The sequence below is a fragment of the Salvia miltiorrhiza genome, chromosome 5 (assembly GCF_028751815.1).
Source record: "Salvia miltiorrhiza cultivar Shanhuang (shh) chromosome 5, IMPLAD_Smil_shh, whole genome shotgun sequence".
Lineage (NCBI taxonomy): Eukaryota > Viridiplantae > Streptophyta > Magnoliopsida > Lamiales > Lamiaceae > Salvia > Salvia miltiorrhiza.
Genome location: NC_080391.1, coordinates 17,432,769 through 17,456,964, shown reverse-complemented (window position 1 = coordinate 17,456,964; position 24,196 = coordinate 17,432,769). Strand labels below are relative to the sequence as shown.

Here is a 24,196-nt window from a genome sequence, read left to right as displayed (position 1 = left end):
TTTCCAACAAAAATATTAAATACTATCAGGTTAAATATTAGTAAAATAAATCAGATTGTATCGAACTGAGTATAGTTTGAAGAAAAGTGCAATTAGTCCTTATTTTTAACTACTTCATTAAAAATATTATAGGCTTTTCACAAAATAGTAGTTTTAAGCCCATTCATGGAGTAGGGAAATCAATCAGCCCAATAAATACAAAATTGGGCTTTACATTTCTGTAATTAAGTCCTTGCCCTTACAAAATAAACACATATATCACCCATTCAAAATTAAGGTTACCGGTGCTAAATACACAAATTTTGGACCCATATTGATTTTTTCCACGAACTTTGAAAGTTGTCAAAAAATAAAAAAAATTTAGTTTTATTTTTTTTTTCTCCACAAACTTTGACTCATTTTATTTTTTTCCACGAACTTTGAGAATTGTCAAAAAAATATACGAACTTTGGCTCATTTTATTTTTTTCCACGAAATATATTGTTATAAAAAAAATGATTCCAATAATTCTTTTATACTTAACAATAAACACCGCTTCACTTTAGATTAGATATTGGAAAGTTTCTCAATCACATGATCATGTGATGAATATTTCATGTCATTAATTGGATCAAAAAATGCTAATTAGAATTATACAATTGGGCGATAGATAATCATAAAATTTAAATCAAAATTGAATCTAAAATGACATCGATGTGACACAACTCTAATCAAAACGACATTGTTTTCATTACGAAATATATTTTTATTTAAAAAAAAAATCATGTCCCCCATGAATAATCTATCATTAATTATATTAATTAAGCTACCTAGTTAAAAGATAACAAGAGATAATGAGTGTATGATTACCTATCGCCCAACTGTATAATTCTAATTACAATTCCCGATCCAATTAATAGTGTGAAATATTCATCACATGATCATGTGAATGAGAAAACTTTCCCAATACCTAATCTCAAGTGAAGCAGTGTTTAATGTTAAGTATAAAAGAAATATTTGGATAATTTTTTGTAACAATATATTTCGTGGGGAAAAAATAAAATAAGTCAAAGTTTGTGTATTTTTTGACAATTCTTAAAGTTCGTGGAAAAGAAAAAAACAAAATGAGTCAAAATTTTTATATTTTTCACAATTTTAAAAGTTCGTGGGGAAAAACAAAATGAACCCAAAAATTTGTGTATTTTACCGCCAAAAACCTTTAAATTACAATTAGTTTAAACTTTGAATTAGTACATTGATTGGTGCCGTCGGCCGTCGTGCGATGTACAAACGTGATATCTGAAGCTCAATAATTATTAACCGTAATAACAATATAATTATTAAGTAATTTAAATATTTTATAGGTAATATTCAAATACAAAATAAAATTATATTTAAATTTTAAAAGGTAATATTTTAGGTCTATTGTATTTATATATTCTATATTTACGTGACTTCAAATCTCTCCGTTTCTACGATGTATATGTTAATATGTGCTATAAAGATTGTTATGGTATAAGTTTTATTTAAATTTCTAAATAAATTAATAATATTATATACTCCCTCCGTCCACGAAGATTGTATGTTTAGTACGAGAATTACTTCTCATTTTATTTCAGAAGATATTTGCAACATGTAATAAAATTTTATACTTAGTATATATTTCATATTAATTTAATTAATTTCTTAGTCTAGGAATAATTCATATATTGTCAATATAAGAATTATTGAAAATTATATGAAGTTACAAGAATAATTTCGCAAGTTTGTTACTTTAATTAGTTGTACTCTTTTCTTACGCAAGACAGAATACCTAACCTTAATTATACCAAAGTATCAGAAATTTCTTATATAGTTACTAAATTGTCTCATGAATTTATTTCAAATATTGTATTTCGTATAACATGCATTGAAAATATAAGAATTATTTCTTCTATAATATAAAGACCTAGCTTTCATGTAATCTCAGTTAAGGACGTGACACTCCAGTACTACTCTCACCATTATCATCACCAACTCTAATAACACTCCACTAAACAAAAAAAGAAGATTGTTGATGCTCAAGGTCTTGCAGTTGGAGAAATGTCAATAACTTTTTCAGTTCTTTTCATCACTTAATCATCGATGGAAGTTGAATGCTACAATTTTTTTTTCTACAGTCGCAGTTTGTGGAAGTAAATGTGATTAGCCACCCAATTAATCCAGAGATGTACCGTTTAGTTTGGAGGCTCAGTGCTTGCATATAAATCACGTTAAGTTTTACTACCTAAATATCCTCTCGAAGCTTAACATCACTATACTAGCATGTGTGGCATCTCGATAAAGGCTTAAATTTATTGAAACAAATTTGTCATCGTAAATGAAAAGAAGTAGCAAGCTCAAAGTAGAATTCAAGACTTTAGATCTCATTCCGCTTCAAGTCCCGATTGATGACTTTTGTCTTTTTAAATGCAACTTACGATGTTAGATTATTTTCATCTTCATCTCTCTCTAAAAAAAAATGGAAGTCATCTAGTGATCTTTTTTCCTCACATAGTTTTGTTGTATGAAAGTAGCGTACGAGGAATGTGGAGCAAGCATATGCCTCAAAAATCCAATTTTAAAGGGAATGTATTGATTCATATATGTGAAAATCTATAAAACTAGCAGATTCTTGTACATGTGAAGGCAATTATTTTTCGGGTCAAAATCGAGTTTTCTTGTGTATTAGTATAACTAGGTCATCCCAAGGAGACTATTCTCTTTTTAGTTGGGGGAAGGGAAGGAAGGGGTATTGGAATTGGACCTTTTGATTTCATCGGTTGCGTTTGGAATCTTTTTCAATTTCTTTTTTTTAATTGAGAGACTATGTGTGATTTGGCAGTTTTGTTATCCTTTATAATTGTATATACTTGTTGTTTGTGCGATTTCGGGAGAAAACAATTTGTTAGATGCTTACAAATTTTCGTTTCGCACGTGTCATCATCATAGTAATATATAACACAAAATATACTAGTATATTAGTATACACTAGTACGCCCGCCTGTGCGATGCACAGAGAGCATCGAAAGTAAACGATATTTTTTTTACGTTCTTTTGTGCAATGCATGGGTACATGATATATTTTGTAATATATATATATATGCACACACCAAAAAATCATCATTTATGATTTACATCAATTGATAACAAAATAATAATTTATATTAATTGTATTTTATTTTATTTGAAGTAGTGTGTGATAATAATGTTATCAACTCAATGAATATTATATTAAATTTAATGAGTATCTTATAACAACATTAAATTACAAAGAAATAGTAGAATTATGATAACAATAACACAATTTGATTTTATTTTATATAAATCAATATATATATATATATATATATATATATATACATACATTACAAATTTTACAATAAATAGTCTATTTTAAATGTAATTAACAATAAAATAATTACTCTATCATATCATTACTTCAACTCTATATCAAAATTTAACATGTCACTGAAAAAAATGAAAAATAAAAATAAATATAAATTTTATTTTTAATATATATGCATATCAATATACAATTTAATTTAATTGAGATAAGATAATAGCAAAATACATGCATATGGTATTTTATAGCATATGCTGTAATAATTATTTTTTGATTATTTTTTGATGCATGCATATATTATAGTAACATTGAATATTGTTTCAATTTTATTATAAAATTGACAACCAGATTAAGACACAATGTAACTTATTTTTCTTCTTGTTTTTCGTTAGTTTATCGTTTTGTTTTTATTTAGTACAATTGACAAATGAAAAAATGAGGATAAAAATACTTATAAATAATTTTATCATCTCTCTCTCTTATATTTAGTTTGATATATATTTAGTATTTTATTATTGATCAAACTACATGATTATTACATATAAAAAAAGGAAAAAAAAAACACGAAAAAGTAATTGAAAAGGGATGAGATTGACTCAACTTGAGTCATATCCACATTTTCAAAGTTGGACGACAGATGAAATGATTACGCCAAATGCGGAAGATAGTTAACAAAAACTAAAATTTGAAAGAAGGCGGTAATTTTTATCCGTTAAACTCCTGCTTTATATATAACTAGTATGTGCCCGCTCGTGCGATGCACGACCATCATCGAAATTGAACGATAATTTAAATAAATAAATAAAAATGTTAAACATAATATATATATATATATATATATAAGTAAATATAAACATAAATGATCTCAATAAAAAATAAATTATTCACAATATAATCTCAATAAAAATATCAATCTGAAAACATTCGAATTTTCAATTATTGAAATAGCAATTAATTGATTTAATTGATAATGTGTATAAATTTATAAATAAATAAATTATGAAATATCAAAAGCAAGTATAGATGATAATGAGTATCATTATGGATCATATAATATTCTAAGATTGTCACACCCCAATTCTTGAAACAATAACTATAACTGGGGTACGACAGAATGGTATCAGAGCATGAGTTTTCTTTCATGTTTCTGATAACCATAAGTTTTTAAATGTCGAGTCTAGAATAGTACCTCTAGACTTCTAAGAAAGTTGTTGAACCTCAGCTCGCCGTCACACTGCCGCAGGAAAAAGGTACGATTTAAAAGTTTCAAAGTTATTAAATGTTTTAGAGTTTTCAAGAAGTGCGCGCTTCAGTAAATGATGCTATGTGAATTGCTTAACGCTTTCCATATGCTATAAGTTATGAATTGCTAATTGCTTTCATATTGTTATTTTGAGTCTCCGACTCATATAACCAGCTAAGTATCGTGTTTGGGACAACCCGAGCCCTTAACGATAAAATGAAGTAAAGTCGTGTTTAGGACTATCGAGCTTTTCACGAATATCAGATGTATGGTCGAGTTAGATCCTTTGAATCCCGGCAATAGAAAAGTTTCATGTGACATTAAATGTCCACATGTTTCAGGTTTCAAAGAGAATGAACGAATAAGAAAGTTATGTTATTGTTTTAAGTTCACTGCCTATACGATCAGAATAATAAGAACTCTTACAACTGTTTGAGTACCACCCAAGAATGTCTTGGGAATGTTAGTCGTGATAGCCCCGCTTGATCGATTTAAGTAAGGACTGGTAAGATAGAAACGTTTAACATAGATATGTTATAACGTAGAAGCAATGAGATAAGATTAAGGATTCACTTGAGTATTCCACCCAGATAGATCAGTTTCCCCATAGAGTTAGCCTTTCATAGGGTTACACTATAGAAGTAATATACCTTAAGTATATCTATGTATGTATATATGTATGCATGCATGCAGAATAAGTCTCACTTTTGTGTTATTTTCGTTCGTAAATCAGAATGGAAGACGCACCAAGAAGACGCGGTAGGGGACGAGGACGTGGTCGTGGTCGTGGACGCGGCAGGGGATTCATCCCTGAAGAGCCAATCCAACAAGTAGCACCAAATCGTACTGCTGAAGAGAAGTTTCGCAAGGAAAAACCTCCAACATTTGACGGGCTGGGCGATCCAACAGACGCCGAAAAGTGGGTTAGGGCCATAGAGCGTATCTTTAACTACATCCGTTGCGATGACGAAGACAAAGTAACTTGTGCAACCTACCAACTGGTGGACGAAGCCGACTTCTGGTGGGAATCGGTGAGGCGCACAATGACTGAGGAACAGTGGGAAAATTTCACTTGGGAAGATTTCAAGACTGAATTATATGAGAAATACATACCGGGATGCTATAGACAGAAGAAGCAGAATGAGTTCTGGAATCTGAAGCAGAGGGCTGGGACAGTTACTGAGTACGATAGAGCCTTCAATCAGCTATCAAGATATGCTCCGACGCTGGTGGACACTGATGAGAAGCGTGCAGAAAAATTCAGGAATGGACTGCGCCACGAGATATCAATCTCCCTAGCAAGCCAGGGAGGTCTCACCTACGCACAAACTCTGAGCAGGGCTCTTACCATTGAGTCATTGCTACCAAAGGAAAAAGGGAAAGCTCCGGGACAGTCTGGATTTGTACCACCTCAAGATGGTGGTAAAGGAAAAAGAAAGTGGAACGAAGGAACTGGAGGAAACCCTGGAAATGGAAATGGGAAGAAACCATGGGTTGCTAACCAAAATCAGAATCAGCGTCAGAACCAACAGCCGCAAGCAATGGGACGACCACTCTGCCCAAAGTGTCAGCGACCTCATTCAGGGGAATGCCTGAAAGGAATGAATATATGCTATAGATGTGGGGAAACTGGGCACTATGCTTCAGTATGTCCGAAGAAGAACGGAGGAGCACCTCAACAGCAAAACCCCAGAAATCAACAGCGACAAAATCAGGGTCCTGGAGGACAACGGGGACAGCCACATAATGCTAGGGCCTATGCCCTTAACCAAAAACAAGCAGCGGGAAACCAAGGAAACTTGGCAGGTATGATTAATGTTTTCGACGTGCCGATTATAGCCTTGTTTGATACTGGAGCGTCCCACTCTTTCATTTCACATACTGCTTGTAAGAGATTAGAACTGGCTCCACAATTGGCTGAGACAATTTTAGAAGTTAGCACCCCTGGTGGTAGAAGATTGGCTGCTAAGGACATTATCTCGAACTTAGAGCTGAACATAGGTGCTGAAACGTTTAAGGCAGATTTGTATGTCATCACTATGATAGAGTTTGACATAATCCTAGGGATGGACTGGCTTACTCAAGTCGGTGCCACGATACTGTGTAGCGAGAGGAAGATCTCTTTCCAATCCGCTGGAAAGGAGAAGGCAAGTTTTCATGGCATAAGAATGTGAGGCTTTCCTAGTCAGTTTGACAGGAGAATGTGAGGCAGAGAAAACGATCGAAGAAGTTCCAGTGGTGCGAGATTTCAAAGACGTTTTTCCCGAAGAATTGCCCGGTATGCCACCGAACAGACAACTAGAATTCACGATTGATCTAGAACCCGGGGCAGCGCCAGTGTCGAAGGCACCATACAGGATGGCTCCGCCGGAGTTACAAGAATTGAAAGTGCAACTACAAGAACTGTTGGATCTAGGTTTCATACAACCTAGCGTATCACCGTGGGGAGCACCGGTCTTGTTCGTCAAGAAGAAAGATGGTTCACTAAGGATGTGTATCGACTATAGAGAATTGAACAAGCTCACGATAAAGAATAGATATCCTCTTCCAAGGATAGACGACCTGTTTGATCAGTTGAAAGGAGCCGGTGTGTTTTCCAAGATTGATCTAAGATCTGGTTACCATCAACTCAAGATGAAAAGAGAAGACATTCCAAAGACAGCATTTCGAACGCGTTACGGACATTACGAGTTCACAGTGATGCCCTTTGGATTAACGAATGCCCCAGCCGTTTTCATGGATTTGATGAACCGAGTGTTCCATCAATATCTCGATAGTTTTGTCTTAGTGTTTATTGACGACATCCTCATCTACTCTAAGACTGAAGAACAACACGAGGAGCACTTGCGCATCGTACTCGAAACCCTGCGTAATGAGAAATTGTTTGCTAAATTCAGCAAATGCGAGTTTTGGTTGAGAGAAGTGATGTTTCTCGGTCACATCGTGTCGACTGAAGGAATCAAAGTAGACCCCGCCAAGGTCGAAGCAGTCAAGGAATGGAAGGCACCATCAAATGTCAATGAGATCAGGAGTTTCCTCGGTCTAGCAGGATACTACAGAAGATTCATCGAAGGATTCTCGAAATTGGCTAGGCCAATGACTCAGCTTTTGAAAAAGGGGACTAAATACGTTTGGTCTGAAGCATGCGAACAAAGTTTTAAGGAGCTGAAGACTAGGCTGACTACTGCACCAGTGTTAGCAATACCAGAAGAGAATGAAGAATTCGTGGTGTATACTGATGCCTCGAAACTAGGATTGGGTTGCGTGTTGATGCAAAATCAGAAAGTGATAGCATACGCGTCTCGTCAATTGAAGCCCCATGAGCTGAAGTACCCTACTCATGATTTAGAACTAGCAGCCGTCGTGCACGCGCTGAAGATTTGGAGACACTACCTCTATGGAGTAAAGTGTGAGATCTTTACAGATCATAAGAGTTTGAAATACTTCTTCGAGCAAAAGGATTTGAACATGAGACAACGAAGATGGCTCGAATTAGTAAAGGATTACGATTGCACCATCAGTTATCATCCAGGAAAAGCGAATGTAGTAGCTGACGCACTGAGTCGAAAGACGAAGGCTAAGCTAGGGTATTTCATCACCCAGCAGAAGGAACTGATCCGTGACTTCGCCTCACTCAGTTTGGAAATTGTTCATCCTCCAGACACAGTATCGGGTTGTGTTGCTGCATTGATAGCTAAACCTGATTTGAGGGAAAGAATTGTGCAAGCACAAAGAGAAGATTGGTTTTTGGAGAAGATGCGTCTAGCTGCAAGAACGAATGAAACGAAAGGATTCACTGAAGCAAAGGATAATGCACTTATGGTTGGTGAAAGATTGTGTGTGCCACACAAAGAAGAATTAAAGAATGAGATTATGAGCGAGGCTCATGATACTCCTTACACTGCACATCCAGGCAGCACAAAGATGTATCAGGATTTGAAGAAAATTTTCTGGTGGAAAGGAATGAAAAGAGATGTAGCGTTGTTTGTAGAGCGATGTCTCGCTTGTCAACAAGTGAAGGCCGTGCATCAGAGGCCGTATGGAATGCTGCAACCACTATCTATCCCTGAGTGGAAGTGGGAGCACATTAACATGGACTTCGTAGTGAGCCTACCGAGGTCGGCACGTGGAAACACTGCTATTTGGGTCATAGTGGACCGATTATCAAAGTCGGCGCACTTTCTGCCAATTCAAATGACTTTTGGATTGGAGAAACTTGCAAAGTTATATGTCAGAGAGATAGTACGCCTTCATGGTGTACCTGTATCTATCACGTCAGATCGTGACACCAGATTCACATCGCGTTTCTGGAAAAGTTTACAAGAAGCAATGGGCACTCAGCTGAATTTCAGCACAGCATACCACCCTCAGACTGACGGGCAGTCAGAAAGAACGATTCAGATCCTAGAAGATATGCTGCGAACGATTGTCACAGACAAAGGTGGAAGTTGGGAGGATTTGTTACCTCTTATAGAATTTGCTTATAACAACAGTTATCAAGCAACAATTGGAATGGCTCCATATGAGGCTTTGTATGGCCGAAAATGTCGATCGCCACTTTACTGGGATGAGGTGGGCGAGAGAAAGTTGTTAGGTCCTGAACTGGTCCAACAGATGGTTGAGAAGGTCGACCACATCAAGCAAAGAATCAAAGAAGCTCAAGATAGACAAAAGTCTTACGCCGATAAACGCCGATCGGAGTTAGAATTCAATGTTGGGGATCGAGTTTTCCTCAAAGTTTCTCCCTCAAAGGGAGTTATACGTTTCGGAAAGAGGGGCAAGTTACGACCCCGTTTTATAGGACCTTTTGAGATCCTAGATAAGATAGGCCCTGTAGCCTATAGGTTGGCATTGCCACCCAGTATTGGAGACGTACACAATGTGTTTCATGTCTCTCAGTTAAGAAAGTATGTGTTTGATCCAAAACATGTGATTAAGCATGATGAAGTGGTCCTAGCCCAGGACTTAAGTTATGAAGAGAAACCAGTCCAGATACTTGATCGCAAGGTTCAAGTTTTACGTAACAAGAACATTGTTCTCGTTAAAGTGAAGTGGAACCATCACGGGATGGAAGAGGCCACATGGGAACTTGAAGATTCAATGAAAGTCAAGTATCCCCAGCTAGATTATCAAGGTATGTAATTTCGGGGACGAAATTTTTTTTAAGGAGGGAGGGATGTAATACCCCGTTCCTTTTTGCTAAGTTTAGAATAATTTTTGAACTTAGATATTAAGTTGATTCACGCCGGATAAAAGAAAATAAATTTATTTTTAATTCCAACAAAAATGATTTACAAAAATATTTGTAAATTTAGTTATTGAATTTATATGCATTGCATATTTATTTAATTTACCTTTCAAGTATTTTCACGAGATATTTATTTAACGAACACTGAACGAACATTACAGTTTTCATAGTACAACCCGGAAGATTTTTATTGTATTTTATTTTATTCTCCCATCAGCCACTTTAACACCTTTCCAACCACCCATCCACTCTTTCCCTTTCCAACCACCCATCCACTCTTTTCACCTAAAGAATTTCCTTTCCAACCACACACGATACATTGTCTCCCCAAAATCACAACTTTAGCCATATTTTTTTTAAGCAATCAGCCATACTTTTGTTAAATCAATCACATGCAAATCAATATTTTACAACAATCAATCCACTTGGAAATTTCCTCACAAGCTCTTCTTCATCCCTGAAGTGCGCAGCAACCATAGGTAAATTCCTCTCAACTTTGAGATTTCTCCATCTCATTCTTAGTTTCTCTGCATATATTGAAGAGAAGCAAAAATCTGAAATATTGTGCAGTGATTCCAGCAAACAAGCAAATTCAGAATCAGGCAGCAACCATTTCACATCCTAAATACCTAAAGGTTTCCTCTCGAGCCCTTACCTCATTTGCTCGACTGTTAAAAATCAAGCTCTTCATATGTGCCATTCCAGTAAACCAATATACACAACAAAACATTCAAGCATTTCAATAGTATGACTTTCATTATTACATATACATACATGATAGCATGATTCATTGAAAAGAAAAGATTTTATTTTGAAGCATATCTATTAATAAGAATAAAGAAAAAGTCTTGAATTTGATTTTTGATTGCCGAGTTCAAATGTTGGAGTTGAGTGTCTGGTTGGGTCTGCTGAGTCGGGGAGGATGAGAGTTGTATTTGTGTGAGCCGAAGGAGAGGACGGCGGTGGCCTTCATGGTTGCTCGCCGGGAATGGTGTGCTGACGGTGGTGGCGCGGAGCCACTGACCGAGGCTGCCGGATCTGTGAACAGAGGGTGGGGAGAGAGGAGCGGCTGCTTCGATGGGGTGCAGCGGAGGGAGGCAGGGCGCGGCGGCGGTGCCACTGCTGCCCGGCCACGGCTGGAGAAGAGGAGAGGGGTCATTTCCGATTTGAACTTTGAGCGGCGGAAGTGTGGGAGTCGGAGTCACTGGTCGGCGGCGGCTTTTGCTGCTGTGCACCGGAGATTCAGAGGAAGAGAGATTAGAGGAGAGGGAGATGAGAGTCAAGGGGGCGGCGGCGTATCCGGCGGTGGCTGCCGTCGTCCGTCGGAAGAGAGAAGGATGAAGAGGGAGGCTGGGCGGCAGTCCGCTTCTCCTGCTGCTGACCGACCGAAGATGGAGAAGGGAGTCAGGGGACGGCGGTCGGGTGGTGGAGACGGAGCTGCTACAGCCGCCGGAAAAGATCGAGAGGAAGGGAGAGAGTGCTGCTGCGTGCGTGTGTGTGCGTTTGTGTTTGTGTGTGTGCATTTGTGTTTATGTGTGTGCGTCCGATGGGGGAAGAAAAGGAGGGGTGAGGATGTTGGGCTAGGCTAGGGCTTAATTAGTAGTGGGCTTGAGTGGGCCGATTTTAATTAAGTTGTGGGCTCGAGTCATGGGCCGATTTTTATGAGTATTTGGGCCGAGATTTTATTTATTTTTGTTTCAGTTGGGCTTTAATTATTAAATCTGCTGGGCCTTTATTAATTTATTCAATTGGGCTGTGCAGCTTCTTTATTTAAAATGGACTATACTATTTTAATTAATTAGACTTATTAAGTTTGATTAATTATTTTCAAAGAGTAAATTTTTATAATAATATTAAATTATTATTATAAGCATATTTTAAGTAATTACTTATTATATGCTAAGCATGACAAGATTTGCATTATATTTTGCAATAAGAATATTTATGATTTAATTGGTTTTATTTATAATTCCAATTATTAAAAAAAAAAAAAAAAAAAAAATGAGTAAGAATATTGTTGGTGTTCTTAACTCAAGAGAAATGTTTTCAATTATTTATTCATTAAATTTTGAAAACCCGGCTAAGTGAATCATAGAATATTAAGCACTACACCATGACTTAAGATTAGAATTCAAGGAGACCTATTGAGAATAGATTTCTTGTAGGCTTTGAGCATCAGGAGGATTAGCACTGCTATTCCGATTCAGAGATAAGGTTAAACGACAGGCTTTGCCTAGACAGGTGGGCTTATTTTTCAAATGTATGATTTAGCTATTGAGCTTAAATATTCGTGTAATATAAACTGTTTATCCAATAAAATATTTTTGTGCACTCTACCATGTTTAATGCTCGTACAGTTAATCAATTGAGGTTCTCTTATGACCTAAAACGTTGTTTGAGAATTGTGTACACTTGTTAGATGACTCGGTGGGTTGATCTCCATCGGGCACTAACCAGAGGCGTTATAAGGGTGCTCGACGGGATGTGTTCCGGAGCATAGAAATAATAGGCCTGTCTGGATTAATTTCCGAGGTTTATTATACTTGGCTGGGTTACGCCCTCAGTTCAAGTCAGCGGGAGACAGAGATCCGTCGGTGGCTAGAGGTCCGGGATCACAGCGAGTAACAGAATGGAGTGTGCAAACGCGCGCAAAATAATTAAGTATATATATATGAAAATGTTTTAACATGCATAGAAGTTATTTCTCTTTAAAACCTTCTATGTCATGTCAGTAAGATTGGATAAACTGTTCTTCAGATTATGAAATGCTTTAAAAGTTGCAGCCCACTAAGTACATTAGTACTTAGCCCAAAATTACTTTCAAATGTTTTCAGGTTAATGGCTGGTGATGACGGGGCAGAGCTGAGGCTAGAGTTCAACTCCTTATCTTGATTTCCGCTGCAGAATTAGCCAGTATCTGTCTTTTGTTTCTTAACTTAAGACCTATCATGTTGCGATTCTAAACAATATCTTGTGTTGAGCCTAAACTATTGACTCTCAAAGTATTTCAATCAGTGAATGTTGGTTATCTGAAGCATGACACTAAACTTGTGATCTTGAAGTTGTTATGTTTGTTGATTGATTCGTATCACTTGAATACCTGTCTTTCTTCATCCAAAGGGGCTAAGCCCGATTGTTATCCCTTTTATTCAGATTTCACAAGGATTTTCCCTTGTTCATTTAGATGATTAGTCGTACCCCAGTTATAGTTATTGTTTCAAGAATTGGGGTGTGACAAAGATGTACAAAACTATTTATTTACATATAGTATAACTGTAGTTTAATATAGTTTTCGAATGCATATTTATGAGGTCATTTTGTTTATGCTCAAATTTAAAAAAAAAGTTACAATGTATACATTTTTTTTCAATTGGAAAGTGAAAAAATAAAGGGTTTAACATGAGATATGTGTCGTTCATTTTCCAAAATAAAATGTATACAATTTCAGTAAATTTAAATAAATGTGCTACTAAAAAATTAAACTCTTCAATTTACTTTTATTTTTTATTTTTAAAGAAAATCGATAATGGTTCTCTAATTACTGATTTTCCAATGAGTAATTTTGAAGCTTAAAAATTCGATTTTTAAGATATACTCCCTCCGTCCACCAATTAAAGGCCTAGGGGAAAAAACACGGGTTTTAAGAAAAAGTGTATTTTTATTAGTTGAGTGGAGAAAGGGTCCCACTTTTTAAGAAGAAGTGTATTTTTATTAGTTGAGTGGAGAAAGGGTTCCACTTTTTTGTAAAAAATCTTTGACTTTTTTGATTAAATAATGAATAAAAACTTACCAAAAATAGGTAGGCCTTGTTTTTGTGGACGTCCCAAAAAGGCAAGTAGGCCTTGAATTAGTGGACGGAGGGAGTACTATATATTAGTTATTTATCTACAAATTTATATTAATATAAAGTTGACCTTTAAAAAAATATTTTTAAGCTAAAGATTTCTAAAATGAACAAATATAAGTTTCATCATTGTAATTGCATTAAACTGATATAATAAAAATATAAATAGTAAAATATAAAAAATACTGATCTATAGTAAAAACATAAAAAATAAAATAAAAAAATATGGAAAAAGGAATGAAAGAACCGTGAATTTTAAAAAATGAGAAATGAGAGAGGAGAGAAGAGAGAGGAGAGAGAAAAAAATAATTTGGTGACTTTAAACTATAATAACTTATTGGTTTTAAATTTATTTTTTATAATTTTTACATCAAATTAAAGATATCGTCATTATCTTTAATTTAACATCCATATTGAATATTTTTTTATAAATTAAAGTTGATGAATTTAAAAGAAAATCAAATTGAATAAATATATTTGAATAGTGTTTTCTAAGTAATTAATATATTTTGTTGAATTAGTGTGAACGTGTGAAATGAGTTAGTGGTGTTAATAATTTTTTTTAACCTTCATATTAAAAGTATTATCAAAATTGTCATTCAAATCAATTTCAAATTGATTTGAAATCAATTTCTTGGTAGAAAAATATTTCAAATTTCATATAATACACATTAAATTTATAATTATGGTAATAAAAAAAATGAAATACATTTGAATTGTCTTTTATGCATAAACTTATGATGAATGAGGTTATTCCAAGAAAAATGAATGTTCTAAGTTAGATCGTCAAATTCTAATATGAATTATGTGATAATTTTCACCATAAAAAATATTATATCTAAAGCATTTTCATTGAATATGCATTATATATATATATATATATATATATATATCAATATATAAGTGAATTACGGTAATACAAGTGCCCATCTTTTTGATATACAGTAAAATACTTCTTCGAATATACAATCTAATTTTTCTACCTAATTATCTATAGCATGTGCATTATTTAGAGTATCAATTTGAATTTATAATTTGTGAATATGGATATACATATAAAATTAAATAAAAGACCATTCAAATATAGTTTTAGTAATTGATCGTTAGTTTTTATAATATATTAGTGGATTTATTTGAATTTTTTGAATGGGTTAATGTGTAAGTGAGATAGTGGGGTGAGTGGGATATAATTTATTTGTAACCTTCATGTTGAATATATTTTCAAAATTGCCATTCAAATCAATTTCAAATTGATTTGAAATCAATTTCTAATTGAAAACTGCTGTTTTAATATAGTACTAGTATGTGCCCGCTCGTGCGATGCACGACCATCATCGAAATTGAACGATAATTTAAATAAATAAATAAAAATGTTAAACATAATATATATATATAAGTAAATATAAACATAAATGATCTCAATAAAAAATAAATTATTCACAATATAATCTCAATAAAAATATCAATCTGAAAACATTCGAATTTTCAATTATTGAAATAGCAATTAATTGATTTAATTGATAATGTGTATAAATTTATAAATAAATAAATTATGAAATATCAAAAGCAAGTATAGATGATAATGAGTATCATTATGGATCATATAATATTCTAAGATGTACAAAACTATTTATTTACATATAGTATAACTGTAGTTTAATATAGTTTTCGAATGCATATTTATGAGGTCATTTTGTTTATGCTCAAATTTTAAAATAAAGTTACAATGTATACATTTTTTTTTTCAATTGGAAAGTGAAAAAATAAAGGGTTTAACATGAGATATGTGTCGTTCATTTTCCAAAAAAAAATGTATACAATTTCAGTAAATTTAAATAAATGTGCTACTAAAAAATTAAACTCTTCAATTTACTTTTATTTTTTATTTTTAAAGAAAATCGATAATGGTTCTCTAATTACTAATTTTCCAATGAGTAATTTTGAAGCTTAAAAATTCGATTTTTAAGATATACTATATATTAGTTATTTATCTACAAATTTATATTAATATAAAGTTGACCTTTAAAAAAATATTTTTAAGCTAAAGATTTCTAAAATGAACAAATATAAGTTTCATCATTGTAATTGCATTAAACTGATATAATAAAAATATAAATAGTAAAATATAAAAAATACTGATCTATAGTAAAAACATAAAAAATAAAATAAAAAAATATGGAAAAAGGAATGAAAGATGAGAAATGAGAGATGAGAGAAGAGAGAGGAGAGAGAAAAAAAATAATTTGGTGACTTTAAACTATAATAACTTATTGGTTTTAAATTTATTTTTTATAATTTTTACATCAAATTAAAGATATCGTCATTATCTTTAATTTAACATCCATATTGAATATTTTTTTATAAATTAAAGTTGATGAATTTAAAAGAAAATCAAATTGAATAAATATATTTGAATAGTGTTTTCTAAGTAATTAATATATTTTGTTGAATTAGTGTGAACGTGTGAAATGAGTTAGTGGTGTTAATAATTTTTTTTTAACCTTCATATTAAAAGTATTATCAAAATTGCCATTCAAATCAATTTCAAATTGATTTGAAATCAATTTCTAATTGAAAACTGCTGTTTTAATATAGTATAGATATAGATTTTGTACGTAACTATAATTTAGTGTGGGTAATTGAAATGTGTATGAATCATATTATAATCACTCAATATATCTTTCTTTTATTTCTATTTCTATATTTACTTCATGATTTCAGTAAGGACGAAATATATTTATTCGATAATGGATTATTAGTCAATCATTTGGTATCCGACTTTATATGCAATTTAAATAATTTTTAGATTTTTCTTTCTAGATTTATCTTTTCACATTAATTACAAGTGTACTTTCTTTTACTTTCTAGATTTTTTTTGCTTTTCATCTTTTATTTTTCTAATTACAAAATATTTTTATATCTAAAATTTTCTAGAAGGTGCACAACTATTACCAATGTATATATAAAACTATTCTATAAATAGATATAATCTAAATTAGTTATATGTTTTACATCAATCAAAATTGAAAATTAGAAGATATATTGCAACAACTAACAAAAAAACTAAATAACTTTAAGATCAAAGAGATACAATAATAAACATGATTCACAATATGACAAATGAAGAGAACATAATGTAAGTTATGTCAAATGAAGTGAGAAAATATGTAGATTAGATTTATAATATGAATTATTATACTATAATCCTTAGATTATATTTTTTTATTTTTTGATTGAATCCCTATATTAGATTTAATATATATATATATATATATATATATATATATATAATAGAGAACGCTTTTGAAATATCAATTTTGAAGAAGGAAACACAATATTTGACCACTAATTGAAAAAACACAAAATCTGACTATTTTTTATGTTTTAAAATTGTTTTGCCCTTAATTAGAGCGGACCAGATTCGGGTATACGTACGTGCGGGTTAGGCACATATGACACTATTAGTGCCAAAAGTACCAACCAAAAAAAAATATCTCAGTAAATTGGTACTTTTGGCAATAGTGCCATGCACGAATGTAACTAGTGACCATAAGAGAGAGTATATGATACTAATGACACTATGACCATAATTAAGTACCATTTGTGCAGCACCCTAAATGGAGAATCTAGACCTTAAATGGATAATCTAAACCCTAAATGGGGAATCTAAACCTTAAATGATAATCTAAATCCTAAATGGATAATCTAAACGCTAAATGAGGAATCTAAACCCTAAATGAATCATCAAAACCCTACGGGGAAGTGTTCAAAATGGTCATATAATTGTACACATCTATATATAAGACAAGATAGTGTATTAGCACAAGTACATGACACTATTGACACTAATATGGTCACTAGTATCATTCGTGCATGACACTATTGGCACTAATAGTGCCAAGTGTACCAATTTACTTGAATTTTTATTTTTCTGTTGGTACTTTTGGCACTAATAGTGCCATGTGTGTCTATTCCACACGTAAACTCGAATCTGGTCCGCCCTAATTAAGGGCAAAACAACCCTAAAACGTAAAAAAATGTCAAATTTTGTGTTTTTTCAATTAGTGGCCAAATATTGTGTTTCCTTCTTCAAAATGGTTACGTGAGTATATTGTTTCTATATAATATACGCAAAATATATTTTTAATGTATATGACCATTTTCAAAAATAATTTAGTTTCTATACCCTTTGTACGCAACAACACTATGTTTTTATATCTCTTCACATATGTCCCCAAGGGGACACTGTAGGGGATGAATCCGACAATTACGGAAGTGACGTCAGTAACGTCTGGATCGATGGGCACTAGCAACCTGAAACCACAAGCAACGTTAGAGCCCTCCGAAGAGCACCAGTGGGGGTGTCGATGGAAGGGCCTCCAACGCTCAAGTCAGTGAATCGAAATGAATAATAACGTGAGTAACGTAATGACAATAATCAAACAATGGAAAGAAGATAGAAAAAGAATAGTAATAAGGGAGTTCTCCGACTGATTCGGATGATCCAGTAGTCAGAGGTAGAGCTAATGAGCGGTGTGGAATAAGGGGCGACGGACGTCGGGGCCAGTCGGACGATCGGAACCCTAGAAAATTGTAAGCGTGGAGGCGGAACGAAAGAGCGGGGATAGCGGGAGTAAGAGATCGTGTGTGAGTGCCAGAGTGGGAATGAATGATTATCCGTCCTTATGTCAATGGGCTGGTGTATATATATGTTATGGGCTCGTAGGGTGGCGAGTAGGGTTTCCAGAATATTCTTTGAAACCCTTACGGCTCCGACTACCCCGGAAACGACCTTTCATGTCTTCCTATTTTCTCTAGGTATTCAACAACTATTGACTCACGTTTGGACTTGCTTCATTGGGTCGGCCCGTTGGGCCGCATAGTTTCGAGTTGCACGGATTCTGTCCATTACAGTTTGTCCCCCACTCCTTAGTTATATTATAACTATGGAGTTTTGAAGTTTTTCGTGTGATCCGTATGTCCTTGGCTTTGATTTTCGAGGGGGGTTTGCCGGAGAAGAGGAGGGCGTGTCGTTTGGCTGGCTGGAGCGTAGGGCGTGTAAGGCGAGCATAGGAAGACTCGATTGGGGCTCCCAAAAATGGTTGACGCGAGAGGGCCGGGCGAGCAGGGCGTGTGCGGCGTAGGAAGGTGAGGTTGGGGACCACCTATCATGGATGATGGAGGAGTGCCGTGCGTGCGGGGCGTAGGAAGGTGAGGCTGGGGATCCCCTATCATGGATGATGGAGGAGCGTCGGGCGTGCGGGGCGTGCCGGTCATGGGGTGGTGAAATTGGGGCTCCCCCAACATGGATTATGGAGGAGCGTCGGGCGTGCAGGGCGTGCCGGGCGTGGGTAGTGAAGTTGGGGCTTCCCCAACATGGATGATGGAGGAGTGTCGGGCGTGCAGGGCGTGCGGGGCGTAGGAAGGTGAGGCTGGGGATCCCCTAACATGGATGATGGAGGAGCGCCGGGCGTGCGGGGCGTGCCGGTCGTGGGGTGGTGAAGTTGGGGCTCCCCCAACATGGATGATGGAGGAGCGTCGGGCGTGCAGGGCGTGCCGGGCGTGGGGTGGTGAAGTTGGGGATTCCCCAACATGGATGATGGAGATGTGTCGGGCGTGCGGGGCATGCCGGTTGTGGGGTGGTGAAGTTGGGGCTCCCCCAACATGGATGATGGAGGAGCGTCGGGCGTGCAGGGCGTGCCGGGCGTGGGGTGGTGAAGTTGGGGCTTCCCCAACATGGATGATGGAGGTATGTCGGGCGTGCAGGGCGTGCCGGTCGTGGGGTGGTGAAGTTGGGGCTTCCCCAACATGGATGATGGAGGTGTGTCGGGCGTGCAGGGTCACGTCGTTTAGTTTCAGCATCGCTCCGGTATTCGAACCGTGTCGGTTGAGCTGGGCAATCGAGCGTTTCATGGCAGGATGACCATTTCCCCCCCCCCAATTTAGACTTAGTTTTTAAACTAAGACTAAATGGATGCTATTCGGGTTGAAACGGGCGTGCGCCTTGTATATGTAAATTTTTCCCTCCATTTAGACTTAGGCGTTTAAACTAAGACTAAATTCAGGATGTTCGGGGTGAGACGGGCTTGCGTCTTTTATGTGAATATTTTTCCCCCCATTTAGACTTAGTTGATAAACTTGAGGCTAAATTCATGATGTTCGGGGCGAAACGGGGCTTACGCCTTTCATGTGAAATTTTTTTCCCCCCATTTAGACTTAGTTGTTTAAACTTAAGGCTAAATTCAGGGTGTTTGGGGTGAGACGGGCTTGCGCCTTTTATGTGAAAATTCCCCCCCCATTTAGACTTAATTGTTTAAACTAAGACTAAATTTAGAATGTTCGGGGCGAGACGGGGCTTGCGCCTTTTTTGTGAAAAAAATTTCCCTCCATTTAGACTTAGTTGATACACTTAAGGCTAAATTCAAGGTGTTCGGGGCGAGACGGGCTTGCGCCTTTTATGTGATAATTTTTTTCCCCCATTTAGACTTAGTTGATAAACTTAAGGCTAAATTCAGGGTGTTCGGGTTGGAACGGGCTTGTGCCTTTTACACGAAAATTTATCCCCCCATTTAGACTTACTTGTTGAACTTAAGGCTAAATTCAGGATATGCGGGTTGGAACGGGCTTGCGCCTTTTACACGAAAATTTATCCCCTCATTTAGACTTAGTTGTTGAACTTAAGGCTAAATTCAGGGTGTTCAGGGCGAGACGGGCTTGCGCCTTTTATGTGATAATTTTTTCCCCCCATTTAGACTTAGTTGATAAACTTAAGGCTAAATTCAGGGTGTTCGGGTTGGAACGGGCTTGTGCCTTTTACACGAAAATTTATCCCCCCATTTAGACTTAGTTGTTGAACTTAAGGCTAAATTCAGGATATGCGGGTTGGAACGGGCTTGTGCCTTTTACACGAAAATTTATCCCCCCATTTAGACTTAGTTGATAAACTTAAGGCTAAACTGTCGTCATGGTCAGACAAGTGTGGAGGGGGAGGGGGGGCTACGCTCCTTAGAGCTGCCTACATACCCAATTCAGGGATCAAGTCCGAATGTAGTTCTGACCTGTATGGAAAGGCCAGTAAGCATGTAGTAGATTGAGTTGGTCTCGGAAGACCTTATAAAGTAAAGTAGTAGCGTAGAGTTCAAGCGTGATACTGTTTGAGATGGATTGCATTCCAGCTGTTGCTGATGTCACGTCCGTCCGTTGATTGCAATTTGTATGCTCCGAGTCCAACCACTTTGGTGATCAGAAACGGTCCTTCCCAATTCGGGGCTAATTTACCCGCACCTGTTTCTTTTGTGTTTTGGAACACTTTTCGTAACACTCAATCGCCCGACTTAAATGTGCGGGTACGGATGTGTTTGTTGTAGTGTCTGGAGATGCTTTGTTGGTAGGAAGCTAGTCGGATATTTGCTTCGTTCCGTTTCTCATCGAGGAGATCTAACTCGTGGCACATGGCCTCTTGATTCCCATCGTCTGTTGTAAGCTCATGTCTGGCGGTGGGTACTTCACTTTCCATTGGGATTACCGCCTCCATCCCATAAGCGAGAGAGAATGGTGTTTCCCCTGTTGATCGGCCAAGGCGGAGATCCGGGCGTTCACCTCCACTTGGGCAAGTAGTTCCGATTGGGTTGAGCCCTATTGGTTTGGGGCGTCGTTCATGTCGTGGGATTCGTTTGGAGTACTCATAGTGTAACTTGGGCACGGCTTATCGGAATTCCTTGATTGCTAGGGCCCCACGATGGGCGCCAAATTGTAGGGGGTGAATCCAACAATTACGGAAGTGACGTCTGGATCGATGGGCACTAGCAACCTGAAACCATAAGCAACGTTAGAGCCCTCCGAAGAGCACCGGTGGGGGTGTCGATGGAAGGGCCTCCGACGCTCAAGTCAGTGAATTGATATGAATAATAACGTAAGTAACGTAATGACAATAATTAAGCGATGGAGAGAAGATAGAAAAAGGCTAGTAATAAGGGAGTTCTCCGACTGATCCGGATGATCCAGTAGTCAGAGGTAGAGCTAATGAGCGGTGTGGGCGACAGACGTCGGGGCCAGTCGGACGATCGGAACCCTAGAAAATTGTAAGCGTGGAGGCGGAACGAAAGAGCGGGGATAGCGGGAGTAAGAGATCGTGTGTGAGTGCCAGAGTGGGAATGAATGATTATCCCTCCTTATGTCAATGGGCTGGTGTATATATATGTTATGGGCTCGTAGGGTGGCGAGTAGGGTTTCCAGAATATTCTTTGAAACCCTTACGGCTTCGACTACCCCGGAAACGACCTTTCATGTCTTCCTATTTTCTCTAGGTATTCAACAACTATTGACTCACGTTTGGACTTGCTTCATTGGGCCGGCCCGTTGGGCCGCATAGTTTCGGGTTGCACGGATTCTATCCATTACAGACACCAAACGGTGTGACCTCCTGTGTGTGAACAGTGAGAGGTCCTAATTCAATATGAGTACTTATCTCTTAGCATATTTGAGTACTTATCAATCAATACAATCATATTTAGTATTTTATACTTCATTTGTCTCAATTTAATAGGTCATGTTTTTTTATTTGGATGTCCTAATTCAATATGCCACTTTCTAAAATGGAAAGTCAATATATAATAAATATCCCCACATAAGTAATTATTTACACCAAATGCTATTGTGACCCACACATACTTATCTCTCATTTCATTTAAAAAATAATATCTTTATTTTTCTCTCTTATTTTTTGGACAAATATATCCTAAAAAAAGTTATTTTATCCTTTATATTCTTTAAAACTATTTATTTCTTAACATCTGTGCTCAAGCCTTATAGCCTATTTAATTAAGACGGGGGAGTAATTTTTATTGGAAGCGGTACCGGTGAGCTTTTACTACATTTCGGAGATTTTATGTTTGGTATAAAAGTTTGACATTCATTTTTATTAATTAATGGAGCAAAATTGAAGAGTTCCTTATTTAAAATTGTGATTGCAGTAGAATTCTTTTGAAATAATATTCCCTCCGTCCCATTAGGCTTGTCCTATTTTTTTTAGACACGATTATTAAGGAGAGTATAATTAGTGTAGTAAAAATGTGTAAAGGTGTGGGACCATATTGTTTGTAGCATAAAATTATTACCAAATATAAAAACATGACAATATAAATGGGACAACTCAAAAAGAAAAACATGACAAGATCAATGGAACGGAGGGAGTAATAATAATAATAATAATAATAATAATAATAATAATAATAATAATAATAATAATAATAATAATAATAATAATAATAATAATAATAATGCCCTTAAATTAGACATATAATAGAGATATAATAGACAAATCAAATTTTATAAAACAGAACTCTTTTATAATAAGTAGTATAAATTAATTTGCACATACACTTTGTGAGTTTCAAGCTCTTGCTAAGTAACCACATTGAGGTATACTAAATCGAGTAGCTAATATTCGGCCCATTTATAGTTCTCTGTGCATCGAAAGTTATGAGTAGTATGGTGGATATTGGAATCATGACAAAAACCATAAATATTTCAACATTTTACGCAATTTTTCAATAGTTAGGGATTATAAATGAAGAAAGCAAAGTCCTCTATACTGTTGGAAGCCATCATAATTAATCTATATCCGAAGTCTAAAACTAACTTCTTGATGAAATTTAAAGAGAATAGTTGTGAGCAGAGTGTGGACATCAAAATTCAGAAGCCATATATAGAATTTTCAACAAAATAAACTAAAATTATTACCATTAGGAAGGAAGGGGAAAAAAAGAAATAAAGTGAATAGGTTATTCAAATGAATGCTCAACGTAAATACTTCAATAATAGTTTTCGACCAATTTTCAAAAATATTATCCATATACACATGTATAAATCAAAAGAGCTCATAATTTACCAAAGACTATCTATATAACTAATTGATTACCCCCTTGAAAATGGTATTATCCTAAAATGAGAAAAAGTGTGATTAAAATTGACTTGCACCATGCCTCAAAAAAAAAAAAAATGACTTGCACCACTTTATTGAGGGGTCTTGGGTTCAATTTTACATATGTATAGATAATTTTCTTATCTTTATGTGATGTATGATCTACTTATGTGCAAATTACTTATTTGATGATATAAATACGTTTTCTAATTCTCAAAAAGTGACTTGCACCATTACACGGACTGGGCCAAGTGGAAAACCCGTTGCTATTGATGAGGCATCTGGTTTTGGCAATTTCTAATTTGCCAAAACTACTTTCCCTATTTGATTAATTGTTGTGGAGGATACGTGTTCATTTGAGATAATGAATCACGAATGAGTATGCTATATTTTTAGTCTGACACCAAAATGATTATATTTTTAGTCATGGGGCTGTAGAGCTCATTGCTAGAAAACACTATCTTCTCACCCTCTAACCAGAAAACTAACATTAAATTCGTGTTTGGATTATGTAATAGAATGATTTAGTTTAGTTAGTGGGAGATTTTACCTCATTATATATCAAAAACATTATTATACTGCAAAAAAAATAATTT

At 35.6% G+C, this 24,196-nt stretch overlaps 1 long non-coding RNA gene across 1 annotated transcript; it reads left to right on the top strand.

Moving 5' to 3' along the window:
- The first annotated feature begins 10,216 nt into the window (after positions 1–10,216).
- LOC130986449 (uncharacterized) lies at positions 10,217–13,042 on the top strand. The gene is made up of 4 exons (XR_009089270.1): positions 10,217–10,313; positions 10,405–10,469; positions 12,000–12,075; positions 12,669–13,042. It is a non-coding gene; the product is annotated as an uncharacterized LOC130986449 (long non-coding RNA).
- The last annotated feature ends 11,154 nt before the right edge of the window (positions 13,043–24,196 follow it).